The sequence below is a fragment of the Choloepus didactylus genome, chromosome 4 (genome assembly GCF_015220235.1).
Source record: "Choloepus didactylus isolate mChoDid1 chromosome 4, mChoDid1.pri, whole genome shotgun sequence".
NCBI lineage: Eukaryota > Metazoa > Chordata > Mammalia > Pilosa > Megalonychidae > Choloepus > Choloepus didactylus.
In genome coordinates this window covers 36,371,560-36,390,309 of record NC_051310.1, presented here as the reverse complement: position 1 = coordinate 36,390,309, position 18,750 = coordinate 36,371,560, and the positions used below count along the sequence as shown (strand labels likewise).

At 40.6% G+C, this 18,750-nt stretch overlaps 1 long non-coding RNA gene across 1 annotated transcript in view; it reads left to right on the top strand.

Annotated features, from left to right (window-relative positions):
* LOC119531260 overlaps positions 1-18,750 on the top strand; it is a 60,617-nt gene that overhangs the window by 5,966 nt on the left and 35,901 nt on the right. Inside the window, exons 2-3 of the long non-coding RNA XR_005216289.1 lie at positions 2,743-2,844; positions 8,140-8,192. This is a non-coding gene — a long non-coding RNA (uncharacterized LOC119531260). The remainder of the gene's footprint in view (positions 1-2,742; positions 2,845-8,139; positions 8,193-18,750) is intronic.

The window sequence follows — 18,750 nt, the reverse complement described above, 5'->3', positions numbered from 1 at the left end:
GAGGAATGCGAAACAGATTCACCTACCATAGATGTTAGCAGCAGGGGGCTAAAGAGCAGGTAGAAACCAAGAAGATGAGGCAGCTGAGTATGGTGATTTGGGGCATGGATTCTGCACTGCTCACAGATGCCTAGCTTCGAGCCCCATCTCTGCCATATCCTGTCTGTGTGACCTTGGACAAGTTACTTATCCTTTCTGTGTCTCAGACTCCTTATTTATCAGTCTCCTTATCTATAAAATGGGATGATAATAACAATAGTTTATACCTCAAAAACTTGTTATAAGATTAGTTTATAAAGTTCTTACATGATAAGTGCTATATGAGTTTCAGTTATATACGTAAATCATTCGCCAACCAAGAAGATACTACATGGATATCACATGATTCCAAGAGCCCCCAAATTGGACATGCAGTTAAAATCCCCCCAACCATCAGCTCCTGGGGAGGACCAGATCAGCTGTAGACTGTACATGTAATATGCTGAGTAAATTAGAAGCTTTGACAGTGCTACACGGTCTAGTTGGGAAGACAGACATTGAGCAAGCCTTTACTTACCTCTTGTTGTCCAAATCCAATTCAAGAGGTAGGCAGAATAATAGTCCCCCAAAACATCCATGCCCTGGAACTTGTGAATATGTTAGGTTACATGGCAAAGAAGAATTAAGGTTGCAGATGGAATTAAAGCTGCAATTTGACTGACCTTAAAAAGAGACGATTATCCTGGATTATCTGGGTAGGCCCAATGTTATCAAAAGAGTCCTTAGAAGTGGAAGAGAAAGGCAGAAGAGAAGTCAGAGTTAGAGGGAACTGTGTCTATGTCAGAGGTATTCAATTTTGCTGGCTTTGAGGATGGAGAAAGGGAACTAGGAGGAGCCAAGGAATGTGGGTGGCTGTTAGAAATTGAAAAGACAAGGAAAAGGATTTTCCTCTAGAGCCTCCAAAAAGGAATGTAGCTTTGCAGGCACCTTGATTTAGCCTGGTAAGATCCATGTCATACTTTTGACCTACAAAACTGCAAAATAAATTTGTGTTGTTTTAAACTACCAAGCTTGTGGTAATTTGTTACAGTAGCAATAGAAAACTAATTCAGGGAAAGTTCATTTTCTAAATGTGATGTTTTCTGGGAAGCGCTTACCTCTTATATTAGGAGCCCCAGTTTTCATATTAGGAACAGAAGGGCTAGCTTTGGTGACTCAGGATGGGTCAGACAAAATCCCAAGATGCCAGGTCAACAGGAGCTTCTCAGAGTAACAGGTCACCAGGAACTCAATGCTTGAGTCCCAAACTCTGAGATAGTAGCTTGAAAGCAGTTCCCTGGCTTAGAGATGAACTCTGTCCACACATTATTTCTTGGAGCTTCTCCAGTGTGCAGACCACAATGCGGAAGTCAAGTGTAAAAAATGATTAACAAAAGTAAACTAAACTCAACTGTCAAAATAGTCTGTGGAAATTCAGTATGTTCAATGACCAGAGGTCCCCACCCAGAGTTTGTAAATAAATCTTTCTTGACACAGTGAATAGAAAAACACAAACTCAAGAATCAAGGCAATCTGCAGTGTTCCTGGGACTAGATTGTTCAACAAACTGGAGGCTCCTATGGTTTGCACAGTTTGCGTTTTCCTGTTTGAGAACAGGTGAATATTTATTGGCATGCACAGCTCAAAGGTCAGAGCTGACTGCACAGTGGGGAGGAAATCTTTTCACAATCCCCTGCCAGTAATGAATATTGGTCCTGAGACATCAGTCTTAGCATAATGTGGGAGGTGTCATTCAAGGTCATAGGTCAAAAGGTTCCTAGGATCCTTTAGGGCTCATGGCTTCATTTTGGAAGAAGGAAATCCTCCTGTCCTGGATGTAGTAATATCTGGGGATTATAGCAAGGGGCTAGGTCTATGACAGTTTACAGAGTCCATGAGAAGCTACAGCTCTTTGGGGATCTTCATGAGCAGAAATTCTTCACAGTAGCGCCAAGAAACTGTGCATAAAAGCTGCAGTCTGTGGATTGCTTAGACAAGGCAGAAGAAGCCATAGACCCCATAACTTATCCCGTTCTGTTTCCCAGCTGCAAATAGAGTTCCACAGAAGGGAATGAAAGGAAAGGACTACTTTGGATAGCCAGGTCTCTTATTATATTTATATGTTACGAGGGCAGCCCACCACACCAGCTGGGCCACCTGTGCCCCCAGATCATGCTTCCAGAATGGCTATCTAAAATTACCCCACTTGAATGGCCTTTGCCCTGCGTTGGGCTTTGCCTGGTTTCCTGACATAGTTTTTGCCCTTTACCCTCGGATGGAGGGTGTGGTCACTGACTCACCAGCCAGAATCACACAGACTGAGTCCAGTCAATTGGTTAACTCCCATCCAATGTAGTGGCAAAGGGCCTGAGGACCTATGGAATGCCACAGAATCCCTCTGTGGACTGTGTCCCCTGCCCTGGTGTGGCTCCTGCAGTATCTAAGACCTCCTGTCCTGAGCTCTTTGACCTTCCTTTAGCCTAGGAAGTCAGCCTCCTACAGGCAAAGGAACAAAACTAACAGCCTTGAGGCCTGACAGCCAGAGGCCTGAATTCTGGGTCTTGATTATAGATACAAAATATCTACCCAAAAGATGGAGCCTGGGCAACAAATAAAGCCTTATTTCATGGTCCATCTAGTCTCAGTTTCAGATGAGAGACTAGACCAAGTCAGGGGTCTGGACAGTATCATGGTGGTTGGCAAATCTTTTCACATCTATTGCAGGTAATGTTGGACCTGAAGCAAGAGATGGGCGTGTATCACACAACCAAATTACAGTGGTGGGCACCACGGGTTCTTCCAGCATGCAGTATCTTCAGGAAGCAGGTAACATTTGGGAGGCTACATTCTTCTCCCTTCTGAAGAGGCATGAGTTTCTAGGGATTTCTAAGAGCTATGCAGAGGAATTATTTGAATTGTCTAAACCCTGTCAAGGAATTGAGTTGAGGGCTGGCTACAGAACATCAAAAAGTGAGACACATGACAAAATCCACAAACAAACCACCAAATACCAATTTCCACAACTGAGACCAATAAAAATCAATATAGAAAGAACAGAGCTAGTCCACTTGGGTTTCTGTTTCCCCGTCTTCTCCATCCCTTGTCTTGTGGGATAGCTAGAGGACTGTGAACCCACTTTCCATATATGTACTTAACTCTTTGTGGGAGACAGTTCTCCATGAGTTTCTTACATTTCTGTATGCCTTGCAAACAGAGTCACTGACTGCCCTTTTTCACACTATCTTTTTAAAATAGTGTCTCTCTCCAAAGCAAAGTACAGGCATGGTTATTGTCTATTATTAAATATTTAGTTCCCTAAACTAAGGGTTCCTCTCCTGTGATTTATGCCACTGTATGTATACAGGTGTCTCTTAGCCCACTGCATTGCCTTTGGGAGTTGGGGATCAGGAACCCAGCACAAGGAAATACCAGTATTCTTGTTCCTGTTATTACTGAAAATGATAAGGCCCTTTGTCACTGACCCAGGAGTCTTGTGTCTTCTGCCAGCATCCATGAAACTGTGGCAGGATAACTTGTTAGATTGCAAGTAGGGAAAAATCTCAGACCCTTCACAGTTTTTGACAACCTCTCCTTCCTTTCTCTTGTAACACATGCCTTCAATCCACCAACTAATTCTGCTCATGCCTGTGATCCTTAAAACTACCTTGATAGCTTGAGCCAAATGCAAACTACTCCTATAGGGGTGGTGACAAACCATAGTAACAAATTAAAGAACACAACTGAAGCTATGGCAGGACCTGCTGACAGAGCTGAGATATCGGGAAGCTGGGTTTAAGACTTAGGCCAGAAGGTCATTGTATTTCTGGGGGGTTTATAGCTTTTTGTTGCATATATGTTCTAGTCAACCGACTGACAGGCAATTCTGAACATGGTTAGGTGAACAAATTCCTTGGTTTTCTCATCTGTAAAATGAGATGAGTTGGATTAGATTATTTCTGGGATTCCTTCTAGCTACATAAAATCTGTCCTTTATGAATTTGTAACAGGGCATTCTAGCACACACATTAGGCACTGATCTAATTTAAAATAGTGATTTCAAAGAGGACTATGGGGTAGTGGAAAGAACATAGCATCAGAAATTAAGAAACCCAAATTCTACTAAGCCCATTTCTGCCCCTACCCACCTGCGTGAACTTGGGTAAGTCTCTTATCTTACCATGAGGTGGCAAGTGTGAGCTGTATACAGATGATGATTTTAGACAGTTCAGGGATGTGGCATTGACTTAGGCAGCAAAAATGTAATTTTCTTTTCATTTCTCTTTTTATTTTTCTTATTATGCCAAAGGGTGCCTCTCGGTTTAGTGCTGGCATGTCTTTAACAATGCTTTAATACCTACTAGTCTCCTTCCCAAGTTCAGACATTTCACAGGCAACACTAGCAAGAGCATTTTATAGTATTGTCTAGCTGTCATTGCTTTTTATTTTGTTTTGTTTTGCCTTCCATTTATGGCAAACAATACAAGTTTCCCATTTATGGGAATGATTGACTGTAGTTGCACAACTCTGAGATGATACGAAAAAACAATGAATTGTATAATGTATATGGTTGAATCGTACAATAGGTGAACTATATCTAAGTAAAGCTGTTTTTTAAAAAGTCAGTTAATTAAAGTAAAAAAGGAGGACTAATTTAAATAAAATATTAAGCAAAAAATGGTAAAGGTTGTCAGTTGATATGGAAAAAATTGTGCAGAGGATGGATAGCAATGAATAAAATTTGGGAAAATAGTGGTAGGCTTTGGAGAAAAACACGTCTGCGAGTAATGTGATCCTGGACAAGTTTCTTAACCTCTGTGAGCCTATTTTCTTCCCTTCAAAATAGGACTAGTGATCATTTCTGTATTCAGAAGATGATTTTAGATGGTTCAGGGATGTAGCACTGAGTAAGATAGTGACTTGTGAAGTGAGAGATAGCCTAGCGAAATAAACCTGCAGCCCAGAGCTGGGAACAGAGATGACTTCTGAGAAAGGGGAAGAGTTGATGATGCAACTAAGCACTACCCTGGTACCAGTCCCTGGGCTTCACTTGTCAATTCCCACATCCTCACAATAACCCCATGCAGTAGGTATTATTAGGCTCATTTTTCAGATCACTGCACTATGGCCCAGAGAGGTTAGGTCACTTGTCTGGAGTCACAGAACAGTGGCCCAAGACGAGGCTCCTGTTCCTTCTCTTTTATCACAATACCCCTTCCCCAGAAACCTTGAAGGCAGACCTGATTAAATAGGGCTCACCTGTCTATGGGTGGGTGTGAGAAGGAGCTCTGGAGCTCTGTCTCACAGGTGAGAATCTTTGTTCTTGCTGCCAGTCCAGAGTGGCCTCAGGGATCCTGTTTCCTGGGTCTGATCTCCTATTGTCTTCCCATCTCCAGTTGTCTGACGGAAAATTCTTTCTTCCCCAATCCTCTAGGGGCTGAGTCCTTAAGTTGGCCCCCTGTTCCTGTTTTTGGGTTCCTACCACCTCCTTCTGGACTTTTCTTACACCATCCACTTGCCTGTTTGGACTTGGCCAATTGCTTGGCATAGGACCAGTACTGACCCTTGACCCTCTGTGGCTTGGGCTGCTGAGTGACTTGGTCCTCACCAATCTTCTTGTTTGATGGTGACCTCCCTATAACTAAGTAATCAAACCTAGACTATTCTCTCTTTTGCCACTGCCCATTTCTATTTTAGTTCCCATCATCTCCTGTGGACAACTGTAATAGCCTTCAGTCTTGTTCAACCCCACTTTTTCTCCAATGTGTTGTTAAAAATAAGCTGTCTTTTATTCCTGCAAAGAAGAAACTAAGCCTACTTATAATTATGTCAAAGAGTCACCCCCAGAGAACCTCTTTTGTTGCTCGGATGTGGCCTCTTTCTCTCAGCCAAATCTGCAAATAAGCATATTATCCTCCCCTCCTATGTGGGACATGACCCCCTGGGGTTTGAGTCTCCCTGGCAACGAGGGACAGGACTCCCAGGGTTGAGCCTGGCCCTGGCATCGTGGGATTGAGAATGCTGTCTTGACCAAAAGGGGGAAAAGAAATTAAACAAAATAAAGTTTCAGTGGCTGAGAGATCTCAAATAGAGTCAAGGAGTCAATCTGGAGGTTATTCTTATGCATTATATAGATATTCCTTTTGAGTTTCTAGGGTATTAGAATAGCTAAAAGGAAATACCTGAATCTGTTGAACAGTAATCCAGTAGACTTGATTCTTGATGATAATTGTAGAATTATATAGCTTTTATCGTATGACTGTGTGATGGTGAAAACCTGGTGACTGACACTCCCTTTACTCAGTGTATAGGCAGAAGAGTAATAAAATAATGACAAAAATATATAAATAATAGGGGGGATATGGGGTATGGGATGGTTTGGGTGTTCTTTTTAATTTATTTTTATTTTTATTTTTTTCTTTATTTTGGAGTAATGAAATGTTCTAAAATTGATTGTGGTGATGAATGCACAATTATATGATGATACTGTGAGCCACTGATTGTATAGTTTGGATGGATTATATAGTATGTGAGTATATCTCAATAAAATTGCATTAAAATAAACAAAAAAAAATAAGCTTTCTGAGTACAACCTGATTGTGAAACTTGCCTGTTTAAAATGCTTCAGTGTCTCCCCAATGTCCTTTGGATAAAGTCTTGACCGCTTAGCCTGGCTTTTAAAGATCTTTGTGAGCCGGTGGCCTACTGAACCCTCCAGCCTCCTCTCTCTCCAATCTCATCATCCCCTGTGAGCTGGTAGTGTTGACACTATTTACAGTCTCTGAATGCTTCTAGACATTCTTGACACACAGTCAGTATGTGCTAAGTGGCAATTAGTGCACCATGGCCTCTTGGTCTTTGTATGTGCTCAGTCTGGAATGTTCTTTCCATCCCCATTTTCCCAACTAGTTCTGACTAGTCCTTTTGGACTCAGCTTACATGTCAACTCCTCCAGGAAGCCTTCCTTATCCCCAATGTTAGGTGCGTCTTTATGTGCTCTGATGGAATCCTGAGCTGCTTCTCTTGTTATGAGGCAGAACTTTAGCAGAGTAGCTAGAAGCACAGGCCCTGGAGTCAAACTCTCTGGATTTAAATTCTAGGTATGACAGTTCCCAGTTGTATGACCTTGGGAAAGATATTTAACCTCTCTGTGCCTCTATTTCCTCATCTGTAAAGTGGATACAATAATAATACCTACCTCATAGGGCTCCTGTGAGGATAAAATGAAATAATGCATGGTCAATGGTGAGTGAACAGTCTGGCAGAGAATGAGCACTCAGTGCACATTAGTTATTATTATTTCAGCACACATCATATTCCATTGTAAATGCCAGTTTCCTGGTTTGTCTTCCTCACTCTAAGCTCACTGAGTGCCTAGCATAGAACTTGACACAGACAGTGCTCAATACATATTTGTTGAATAAAAGAAGGAATGAATATCTCACTCCTTGGTTAAGCTCAGCAGACTTTGCCTGATGCTGAAGTTCTCTCTGGATTCCCAAGACCAGTTTCCCCTCTGCCCTAGCCTGAGTAGGCTGCAACCCAAAGCCTGCCTATGACATTCTGATTTCAGATCTAAATAACTGGACTCAATTCCAAATAGAAATGCCCCTAGGGAGTGTAGAAGGGAAATCTCTCTCACACAGCTTTTTCGAAATGTCTTCTCAGTGCTTCCACTTCCTTTTGCTCTAGTTTGTTCTGATGAGACTTGGACAACACCCAAATAGGGCAGGTCCTTCATCCCGTCAACAGGGATTTGCTGGGCCAGACACTGTTGGGCGCTGAAGATGCCAGGGGTGTGAGCCCTGCTCCCAGGGAGGTCTCAGGGGTGCCCAAGTCCAGACCCAGCCAGCCAGGCAAGGTGACGGAGTGCCTACGGCAGACATCAGGATTTAGCTGAGCCACGGGACTGGGAGGCAAGTCATGAAGGCAGGACCAGGGAATCTGGTTTCCAGGATCTGAAACAAGTCAAAGGTCAGGGCAGGAGGTTAGCAACACTGACAGTCAAGGCTGGCCAAGGTCAGAGTCCAGCAGGTGAGTACCCCAAAGGCCCAACAATGCCAGGGAGAAAACAGAAAAGGGGCTGTTTTTCTGTCTCACCCTTACTTATTCTTCCTTTTACAGGGGAGTTGTCCGCAGACAGAGAGAAAGCCACTCAGGACTTTGCACGACAGCAGGTAAAGGTGAATAAAGCAGCGGCAGCTTTAGTCATGCCTACTTGGAGCAGCTTTAGGTCCCCTGCCAAGACCTGTCCCGGGCAGGCAGTGCCAGTGGGGCTGGCTGGCCAGGCCTGTTCCTGGGCTGCAGCTGGCAGCATGGCATTAGGGAAGCACACAGGATGGAGTGGGGGGGTGGGGTGGGGGCAGACTCTGCCACTATACCAGCAGTGTGACCTTGCATAAGTCACTTCACCTCCTGGGTCTCCATTTTGAAAAAGAGGATTGAGACAATGTTCACATCTCAAATATGAACACTCTTTTAAAAATCTCAAAGACCCCACATGATAGTTACTGATGACACAATTTTGGCATCAATGGATTAAAAAATACAAAAGGATAAAAGGTAATAACTTTCAATAACTTCTGTATCTTTTAAAGGAATTTGCATTTTATTAATCCCAGTGGCATCAACAATCATTTTAAAAAAAAGTAGGAGTGCAACATCTTTTAAGGTTCAGGGTCATGGCTTCCTAGAAAATCTCCTACCCAAATCCAACCAATAGGGATTTCATCTTTCTTAGAACTCAAAGAAATTAGTCGCTTATACCTCTCACTTGAAAATACAAGGGGAAGCAGAGCACTGGGCAGTGTTCCTCAAACTTTGACTTAGTACAGGGGTCATCAGTGATGCTGATACAATGGAACAAAATTTGAAAGGAAGGATGTGGGTGATGTCTGTCACTTTTTGGCTGCCCAGCTTTGAACTCCTTCCCAGGTTTGCAGAGCCAATTGCCCATTGCTTCTCACTACAGAAGCTAAAAACGCCACACACTTGCTTCCCAGCCTTCCTTCTCACTAGGGCTTAGTTAGCCACATGGCCTGAGCTCAGCTAATCAGATGCATCGTCCTGGACTCTGAATCGGGATCGGGGAACACAGAACCCAGCAAAGAACTTTATCTGGTGAGGTGGCTGCAGCCGGGGCAGCCATGCCCAGATTCCAGAGGTAGAAGAGCAGGGACATTGTTCAGGGTTTGGCACTGGCAATGGCACAGGCTGTCCAGAGTTCTGAGACAAGGGCATGATTCTTTGGACATCTTCTGAGCTGTAATTGTGGCTGTTCTGGCTGCTGCCTACCATTCTGTTTTGCCCTGAGCCTGGCTATCCTGTCGGTCCAGAGATTCTGTGGGCTACCCCAAATCCCTCCATGAATTCCTCTTCTGCTTACATCATCCAGAGCCAGTTCTGATCACATTTTTAAGTCAGAACCCTGGCTGATTCACAGTCTTATGCAGAATGACATCAAACTTATTTTTGTGTTTTGCTTTGGTCACACAGTTCTGAGAAAATTCTGATGGTACAGATGGATGGTGAAATGATAAGGGTAGATACTACTCCATTGTGCCTCCCCTATGCCATGCACTGTTCTAATCACTTTTACATAAATTGACTCATTTAATCCTTATTACCACAGACCTTTGAGGTGGATCTATTGTTCACATCCCCTTTTTATAGATGAGAAAACTGAAATTCTGAGGAGTTCAGTAATTTGCCCAAGATCAAGGATTTAGAACAAGGCAGTCCTGCTCAAGGTTGATGTTCCTAACTCCAAGCTGTGCTGCTATTTGCCTTTTTCTTTTTCTTTTTCTTTTTTCTTACAGTTTGTCTTTCAAGGTTAGAATAGTCTTCAATTAAGCCAATCTAGAAGCTAGAGAGAAAAGTAGTGGAAATTTTTGTTTCAAAGTTGAATGAATACTATCAAAATATCCAACAACTGTTCTTCCTCATCATAAATACAAAAATCAGACAAACACACACACACACACACACACACACACACACACACTAAATCTTACAACAAGTACTGTAACAGCAACACAGTTTTAATACTCTGCAGGTCATATTCACTTGACAGGCCTGTGGTTTATTGCCTGGTGCCCCTGAGTGCAGGAAAGCACACAGGTCTTCATTGCGTTGCTCTTTGTAAATAGATGTGCCCCGGCTGGTGTGGCTTTACAACCTCCACATGACGCAGCCACGATCTGTGCCCACCTAGACTCAGAAACTCCAGGAGCTTGTGCCATTGTCCATGCAAAAATGAGTTTACAAAAGGAAAACAAACACAATGATGCAGATATGTCAAAAAGGTATGGGAGGCAACTGAAAGAACTCCCAGTGGTGAAAGCTGGAACAATTTGAGCATCAAAATAAATAAAGTAGTATTGGATTATAACCCAAAGTATAAAATAAATATCCATGAGTCCATATAGATATGTATGTATACAAAAGGAATACTGTAAAGTGGAGAAATTAGAGAAAAGCTACTTCAGCAAGGTGATCAAGGTCAACATCAACAGTGATACATCTTGTTGATAGTATGTACCCATCGTACTATCTTGTTGATGGTATGTACCTTGTTGATAGTATGTACCCATAATATGAAAGTGATGGAAATGGCACTTTACCTCTGTGATCTTCCTCCCAAAACCCACAACCCTAGTCTGATAATGAGAAAAACATCAGACAAATTCCAATACGGAGACATCCTGCAAATAATGAACCAGTACTCCTCAAAACTCTCAGTGTCATCAAAAACAAGGAAAGTCTGAGAAAATGTTCACCACCACAAGGAGCCTAAGGAGACATGACAAGTAAATGTAATATGGTATCTGGACAGGATCCGAGAACAGAAGGAGGCCATTAGATAAAAACTAAGGAAATCTGAGTAAACTATGGACTTCAGTTAACAATAATGTATCAACATTGGTTCATTAACTGTAACAAATACACCATATATATTAACACCATGTAAGGTGTCAATCATAGGGAAACTGGGTGTCTGGGGTGGTATATTGGAACCCTCTGCACTATCTGCTCGATTTCTCTATAAATCTAAAACTGTGCTAAAAATAAATTCTATTAATAAAATAGTAATTATAATAATTATTAAAAATTGACTACACTAAAAAAAAAAAACAGTGCACCTGCTGATGAAAGTTAAACCACTGAAATCTTGACATGCTAAAAATGAGTCATACATTCATATTGTTATAGACCAAACACTTTTTAAAATTTTTTAACAATTTTTTTATTAGAGTAGTTGTAAGTTTACAGAAAAATCATGCAGAAAATACAGAATTTCATTATACCCTCCCCCCATTATTAACAATAAGCATTACAATAGATGAAAGAATATTATTATAATTGTTATTATAACAATTATAGTCCATAGTTTACATCAGGGTTCACTGTTTGTGTTGTATGGAGTTTGTTTTTTTATTCTTAGTCACATATATGCAACCTAAAACTTCCCTTTTTAGCCACATTCAAGTATATAATTCAGTAACGTTACTTACATTCACCATGCTGTGCTGCTATCAACACCATCATTATCAAAATGTTTCCATTTCCCAAACAGAAATTCTATAGCAGTTAAGGATTAACTACCCATTCCCTACAGCCACTCTGGCTCCTGGTAATCTGTATTTTAGTTTCTGGCTCTATAAATTTCCTTATTCTAATTATTTCATATCAGTGAGGTCATACAATATTTGTTCTTTTGTGTCTGGCTTATTTCACTCAACATGATATCTTCAAGCTTCATGCATGTCGTCACATGTATCAGAATGTCATTCCTTTCTATGGCGGAATGATATTCATTATATGAATACACCACGTTTTGTTTATCCAGTCATCCAGTTAAGCAATTGTGAATAATGCTGCCATGAACAAGTGTGCAAATATCTGTTCAAGTCCCTGCTTTTTGTTCTTTTGAGCATATACCTAGAAATGGGATTGCCAGGTCATATGATAATTCTATACTTAAATTTCTGAGGAACTACCAAACTGTCTTCTATAGCAGCTACAACATTTTACATTCCCAACAATCAGCGAGTGTTTCTATTTATCTATATCCTCTCCAATACTTGTTATTTTAGATTTTTAAAACTATAGCCATTCTAGTGGGTGTGAAACGGTGTCTCCTCAGGTTTTGATTTGCATTCCCTTAATGGCTAAAGATGTTGAGCATCATATTGGCCATTTGAATATCTTCCTTGATCTATTCAAGTCTTTTGCCCATTTTTGAAATTGGGTTGTCTTTTTATTGTTGAGTTGTAGGATTTCTTTATATACTCTGGATATTAAACCCTTATCAGATGTGTGGTTTCCAAATATTTTCTCCAATTCTGTAAGTTGTCTTTTTTTTTTTTTTAATGTGATTCTATTTATATTACAGGTAAATCCATAGACACAAAAAGTAGATTAGTGCTTGCTTTAGTCTGGGGGGGTATTTGTGTGGATGATAGCTAAAGGATAAGTGGTTTTTGTTTTGTTTTGTTTTGTTTTTTGTTTGTTTTTGATGGTTACTGTTATTCTTTTTTTTTTTAATATTATTTAGATATATTCACACAACATATGTTCTAGTTTGCTAATGCTGCCAGAATGCAAAACATCAGAAATGGATCGGCTTTTATAAAAGGGAGTTTATTTGGTTACACAGTTACAGTCTTAAGGCCATAAAGTGTCCAAGGTAATGCATCAATAATCGGATACCTTCACTGGAGGATGGCCAATGGTGTCCAGAAAACTTCTGTTAGCTGGGAAGGCACATGGCTGGCATCTGCTCCAGAGTTCTGGTTTCAAAATGGCTTTCTCCCAGGACGTTCCTCTCTAGGCTTCAGCTTCTCTCCAAAATGTCACTCTCGGTTCCTCTTGGGTCGTCGGTCTTCTCTTAGCTCCTTCGGAGCAAAAGTCTGCTTTCAAATGCTGTCTCCAAAATGTCTCTGTATGCCGAAGCTCCTCTCTCAGTTCCTGTGTGTTCTTCAAAGTGTCCCTCCTGGCTGTGGCAAGCTCGCTCCTTCTGTCTGAGCTTATATACTGCTCCAGTAATCAAGGCCCACGCTGAATGGGTGGGGCCACACCTCCATGGAAATTATCTCATCAGAGTTATCACCTACAGTTGGATGGGTCACAGCTCCATGGAAATACGCAAAGGATTCCAATCTAATCAGCACTAAAACGTCTGCCCCACAAGATTGCATCAAAGAATATGGCTTTTTCTGGGGGACATAATACATTCAAACCAGCACACCATAGAACCCATCCAAAGTATATCATCAGTGGCTCGCAGTATCAACACGTGGTTTTGCACACATCCCCATGATAAATTTTAGAACATTTTCACTGCCCCCGAAAATAAATAAGAATAAAACATTAAACCCAAATTCTCCCATACCCTTTGCCAGCCCCCCCCCACTGTTGTTGACCTATAGTATTGATGTGGTACATTTGTTATTGTTGATGAAAGAATGTTAAATATTACTGTTAACTCTAGTCCATAGTTTGCAATAGGTATGTTTTTCCCATATGCCCTTCTGTTAGTAATCCCTTGCAATAGTGTCATAGATTTGTTTTAATTCATGAAAGAACTTTTTTCTATTTTTTATATTTGTACAGTTAATCACAGTCAGAGTCCAGTATAAGATTCACTGTGCTTTACATTCCCATGTTTTAACCTCCAACTTTCCTTCTGGTGACATACATGACTCTAAATTTCCCCTTTCCAATTTTGACGCACAAAATTTTTTAATTTTTAATGTAGTACCACTTATTTCCTTTTCCTTTTGTTGCTAGTGCTTTGGGTATAAAAGTAAGGTACTGAAAATGATTTGGAGTTTTATAGTTATGGTTTTCATGTTTAATCTTGATCCATTTTGAGTTGATTTTTGAATATGATATAAGGTAGGGTCTATCTTCATTCTTTTGAATATGGAGATTCAGTTTTCCCAGCACTATTTGTTGAAGAGACTATTTTTTCCCAATTGAATGGACTTGGTACCCTTGACAAAAATCAGTTGGCCATAATGTGAGGACTTATTTCTGAACCTCAGTTAGTTTGATTCTATTGATCTATAAATCTCTTCTTATGCCAATATCATGCTGTTTTGATTACTGTAGCTTTGTAATAAGTTTAAATATTGGGAAGTGTGAGTTTGCCTATTTTGTTCTTTTTCAAGATGGTTTTGGTTATTTAGGGCCTCTTACCCTTCAAAATAAATTTGATGATTGGCTTTTCCATTTCTGCAAAGAAGGTTTTTAGAATTTTGATCAGAATTGCATTGAATGTGTAAATTGTTTTGGGTAAAATTGACATCTTAACAATATTTAGTCTTTCAATCCATGGACATGGAATGTCCCTCCATTTATTTAGTTCTGCTTTTATTTCATTTAGTAATGTTTTGTAGTTTTCCATGTATAAATCTTTTACTTCCTTGATTAAATTTATTGCTGGATAGTTGATTCTTTTAGTTGCTTACTGTAAATGGAATTTTTTCTTGATTTCCTCTTCAGGTTGTTCATGACTAGTGTATAGAAACACCACTGATTTTTTGCATGTTGGTCTTGTACCCTGCCACTTTGCTGAATTCATTTATTGGTTCTGGTAGCTTTCTTGTGGATTTTTCAGGATTTTCTATATATATGATTATGTTATGTATGAGTAGGGATAGTTTTACTTCTTTCCCAATTTGGCTACCTCTTATTTCTTTTTCTTGTGTAATTGCTCTGGCTAGAACTTCCAGTACAATGTTGAATAACAGTGGTGACTGTGGGCATCCATGTCTTGTTCCTGGTCTCATAGGGAAAACTTCTAGTATTTCATTATTGAGTATAATGATAGGTGTGGGTTTTTTTCATATACAAATCATGTCAAGGAAATTTCCTTCTTTACCTAGTTTCCTAGGTGTTTTTTTAAATCAATAAGGGCTGCTAGATTTTGTCAGATCCTTTTCTACATCAACTGAGATGATCATGTGTTTTTTTCCCCTCATTCTATTAATGCGGTATGTTACATTAATTGATTTTCTTATGTTGGACCACCTTTGCGTACCTGGTATAAATCCCATTTGATCATGGTGTGTATTTCTTTTAATGTGCTGTTGGATTTGGTTTGCTAGTATTTTGCTGAGGACTTCTGCATCCATATTCATAAAAGATATTGATGTATAATTTTCTTTTCTTATGGTATGTTTCTCTGGCTTTGGTGTTAGAATGATGTTGTCCTCACAGAAAGAGTTATGGAGCATTCCCTCCTCTTTAATTTTTTGTAAGAGTTTGATTAGGATTGGTGTTAGTTCTTCTTGGAATGTTTGGTAAAATACCCCTGTGAAGCCATCTGGTCCTGGGCTTTTCTTCCTTGAGAGGTTTTTGGTGACTGATTCAATCTCTTTACTTGTTATTGGCTGGTTGAGACCTTCTGTTCTTCTTGAGGCAGTGTAGGTAGTTTGTATGTTTCTAGGAATTTGCCCATTTTATCTAGGATACCTAATGTGTTGGTGTACAGTTGTTCACAATATCCTCTTATAATCTTTCTTATTTCTGCAGAGTCAGTGATAATGTCCCCCATTCATTTCTGATTTTAATATTTTGCATTTTGTCTCTTTTTTTCTTTGTCAGTCTAGCTAAAGGTTTGTCAATTTTGTTGATCTTTTCAAAGAATCAAGTTTTAGTTTTGTTGAGTCTATGTTTTTTTTTTAATTCTGTGCGGGACACTGATTACGTGCTTCAACTTGGCGGGCCTGGGCTGGGGGACCTGATCAGCCCCTGGGGAGGGTGGTGGGCACGGGCGACAGCGCCCTCCGCAGCCCCCCGGGCCTGGGAAAGTGAGGCCGGAGGCAGGCCCCATTTCCTCACCCAAAATAACACTGTTAGGGGAGGCTTGCCGGAGGGAACCGCCTTTTCCCCACCCCCTTATCTTGCCCGGACACTCCCCGTTGCCAGTGCAACTCCCATTACCACCAGTGCGCATACATTGTTGCCAGACACCGTTACCGGAGCAACTCTCGCCCCTTTTCAATCAACCTCCGCGCCCTCTCAGAACCAATCCAAGCCTTTAACCTCTACAGCTACCCCGCCCTCTAAACGCCCGATATAAGCTTGTACTCTCCCCTAATAAAGCGCTCTCTCTCTCTTGGTTTCTTCACCCTAAAAAGAAACGTGCCCCGCCTGTTCCTTTCTCGCCGCCCTCCATACTTTGCACGCCACCCCGCCGGGGACCTGGCCAAGTCCCCCGCCTCGCCCTCGCCTCCGGGAAAGAGCCCCTGCCGCCGGTACCCTCCAAGCAATCCTGAGAGCCTAGGATTTAGCAACCGGCCGCCACCCCCCCCCCCCGACGAATCAACTGCGACCGCAATTCTGTATTTCATTTATCTCTGCTCTAATCTTTATTTCCTTTGTTCTGCTCACTTTGGATTTAGTTTGCTCTTCTATTTCTATATCCTCCAGGTGCGAAGTTAGGTCTCTGATTTGAGATCTTTCTTCTTTTTTAACATAAGCATTTAGAGCTATAAATTTCCCTTTCAACCCTGCCTTTCCTGCATCCCATAAGATTGGTATATTGTGTTTTCATTTCATTAACCTCAAGTTATTTCCTGATTTCCCTTGTGCTTTCTTCTTTGACCCATTGGTTAAGAGTGTATTGTTTAATTTCCACATATTTGTGAATTTTCCATTCTCCCTCCGATTTCTAGCTTCATTCCATTGTGGTCAGAGTAGATACATTGTATGATTTCAATTTTTGAATTTACTGAGATTCATTTTGTGACCTTCCATGTGGTCTATCCTGGAGAATGATCCACGTGCACTAGAGAAGAACGTGTATTCTTCTGCTGTTGGATGAAGTGTTCTATATATGCCTGTTAGGTCTTGTTGGTTTATAGTATTGTTCAGGTGTTCTGTTTCCTTATTGATCTTTGTCTAAATGTTCTATTATTGAAAGTGTTACATTTAAGCCTTCTACTATTAATATAGAACTGTATTTCTCCCTTCAAATCTGTCAATATTTGCTTCACATATTTTAGGGTTCTGATGTTAGGTGCATATGTATTTATAATTGTTATGTCTTCTTGTTGAATTGACCCCTTTAGCAGTATGTAGTGACCTCTTTGTCCCTTGTAACAGTTTCTGATGTGAAGGCTATTTTATCTGGTATTTAGTATAGCTATCCCACCCACCACTCTTTTGGTTACTATTTGCATGGTATATATTTTTTCCCATTCTTTCACTTTCAACAAAATTGTGTCTGAGTTTAAGGTAAGTCTCTTGAAAATAGCACATAGTTGTGTCCTTTTTTATCCATTCTGCCAGTGGACTTTTGACTGGAGATTTCAATCCATTTACATTAAAAGTAACTACCGACAATACAGGACTTCTACCATTTCTACCATTTTGCTATTTGGTATTTGTGTTAGGCCTTTTTTTGCCTCTCAATTCTTCTATTAATGCCTACTTTCATATATATTTTATTTTTTGTAGTGTACATTTTGAGTTCCTTCTCATTTCTTTCTGCATGTATTTTCATATATTTTCTTTGTGATTACCACGGGGCTAAAATTTAACATCCTAAATCTATACCAATCATGTCTGATTTGATACCAACTTAACTTCAGCAGCATACATACATACTGTTCCTATACCCCTCCATCCCCCCACTTTTTACTTATACTGCTTATAAATTATATCTTTATACATTATATGTCCAAAACCATAGATACATAATTAATTTTTATGTCTTTGCTTGTAAGAAATAAAAAATGGTGTTTCATATAAAAAAAACACTATGGAATGGTACTGGCATTTGTAATTACCCATATGGGTACCTTTACCAGAGGTCTTATTTCTCTATGCTGCTTCAGTCCACTTCCTTTCAGTCTTAAGATCTCCCTTTAGTCTTGCTTGTTACATAGGGCCAGTGGTGATGAATCCCTCAGCTTTTGCTTATCTGGAAATATCTTCACCTCTCCATCATTTTTGAAAGGCAGTCTTGCTGGATATAATATTCTTGGTTGGCAATTTTTTTGTTTCAGCACTTTAGTTTGTCCTGAGAGGTGGGGCAAGATGGTGGCATAGGGAGGTATGGAATTTAGTTTGTCCTCTAGAGCAACTAGTAAATATCCAGGAGCAACTAGTAAATAGTCTGGAACAACTGTTTGGGGGACATCCACGACCGGACACACATCATACACCAGTCTGGAATTGGGTGGAATGGCCATGATGCCAGCATAGAACTGTAAGTAAAGCCCATGCATGGCTGATGCCCCTCCGCCACTGGCACAATAGGCTGAGCTGGAACACTTCCCTGTGGGAAAAAGAAGCAGCCTCTACTAGAAACAAGGAAAAGTAGTTCAACCAAGCTCCAACCGCAGTTTTAGCTAACAAATTTGGACCACTGAATGCAAGCTACAAGGACAGATAAACCCAGAACAAGCAGGAAAGGAGCGCTTCATTCTCTCCTGCCAGAGAGGGGGTGGGGCTGATGGAAAATAAATAAATAAATAAATAATAACAGAGGCTTTTGGAGTCAGCTGAGCTCAGAATACTGGAAAAGTGTTGTGTCCCAAGAAAAGGGACTAGGTACCAACTCTGGCTCTTGACTGGTGAAACTGGGAGACTGGGGACTGGCTCTGAAAAGGGGGTTTCTTTCTTTTTTCTTCTCTCATTCTAAGTAGCTCATTAGAGTAAGCCACAAGCATTTTCAATTGTCAGTGTTGACCCACTGAGAGAAAGGAAGAATTCAATTGA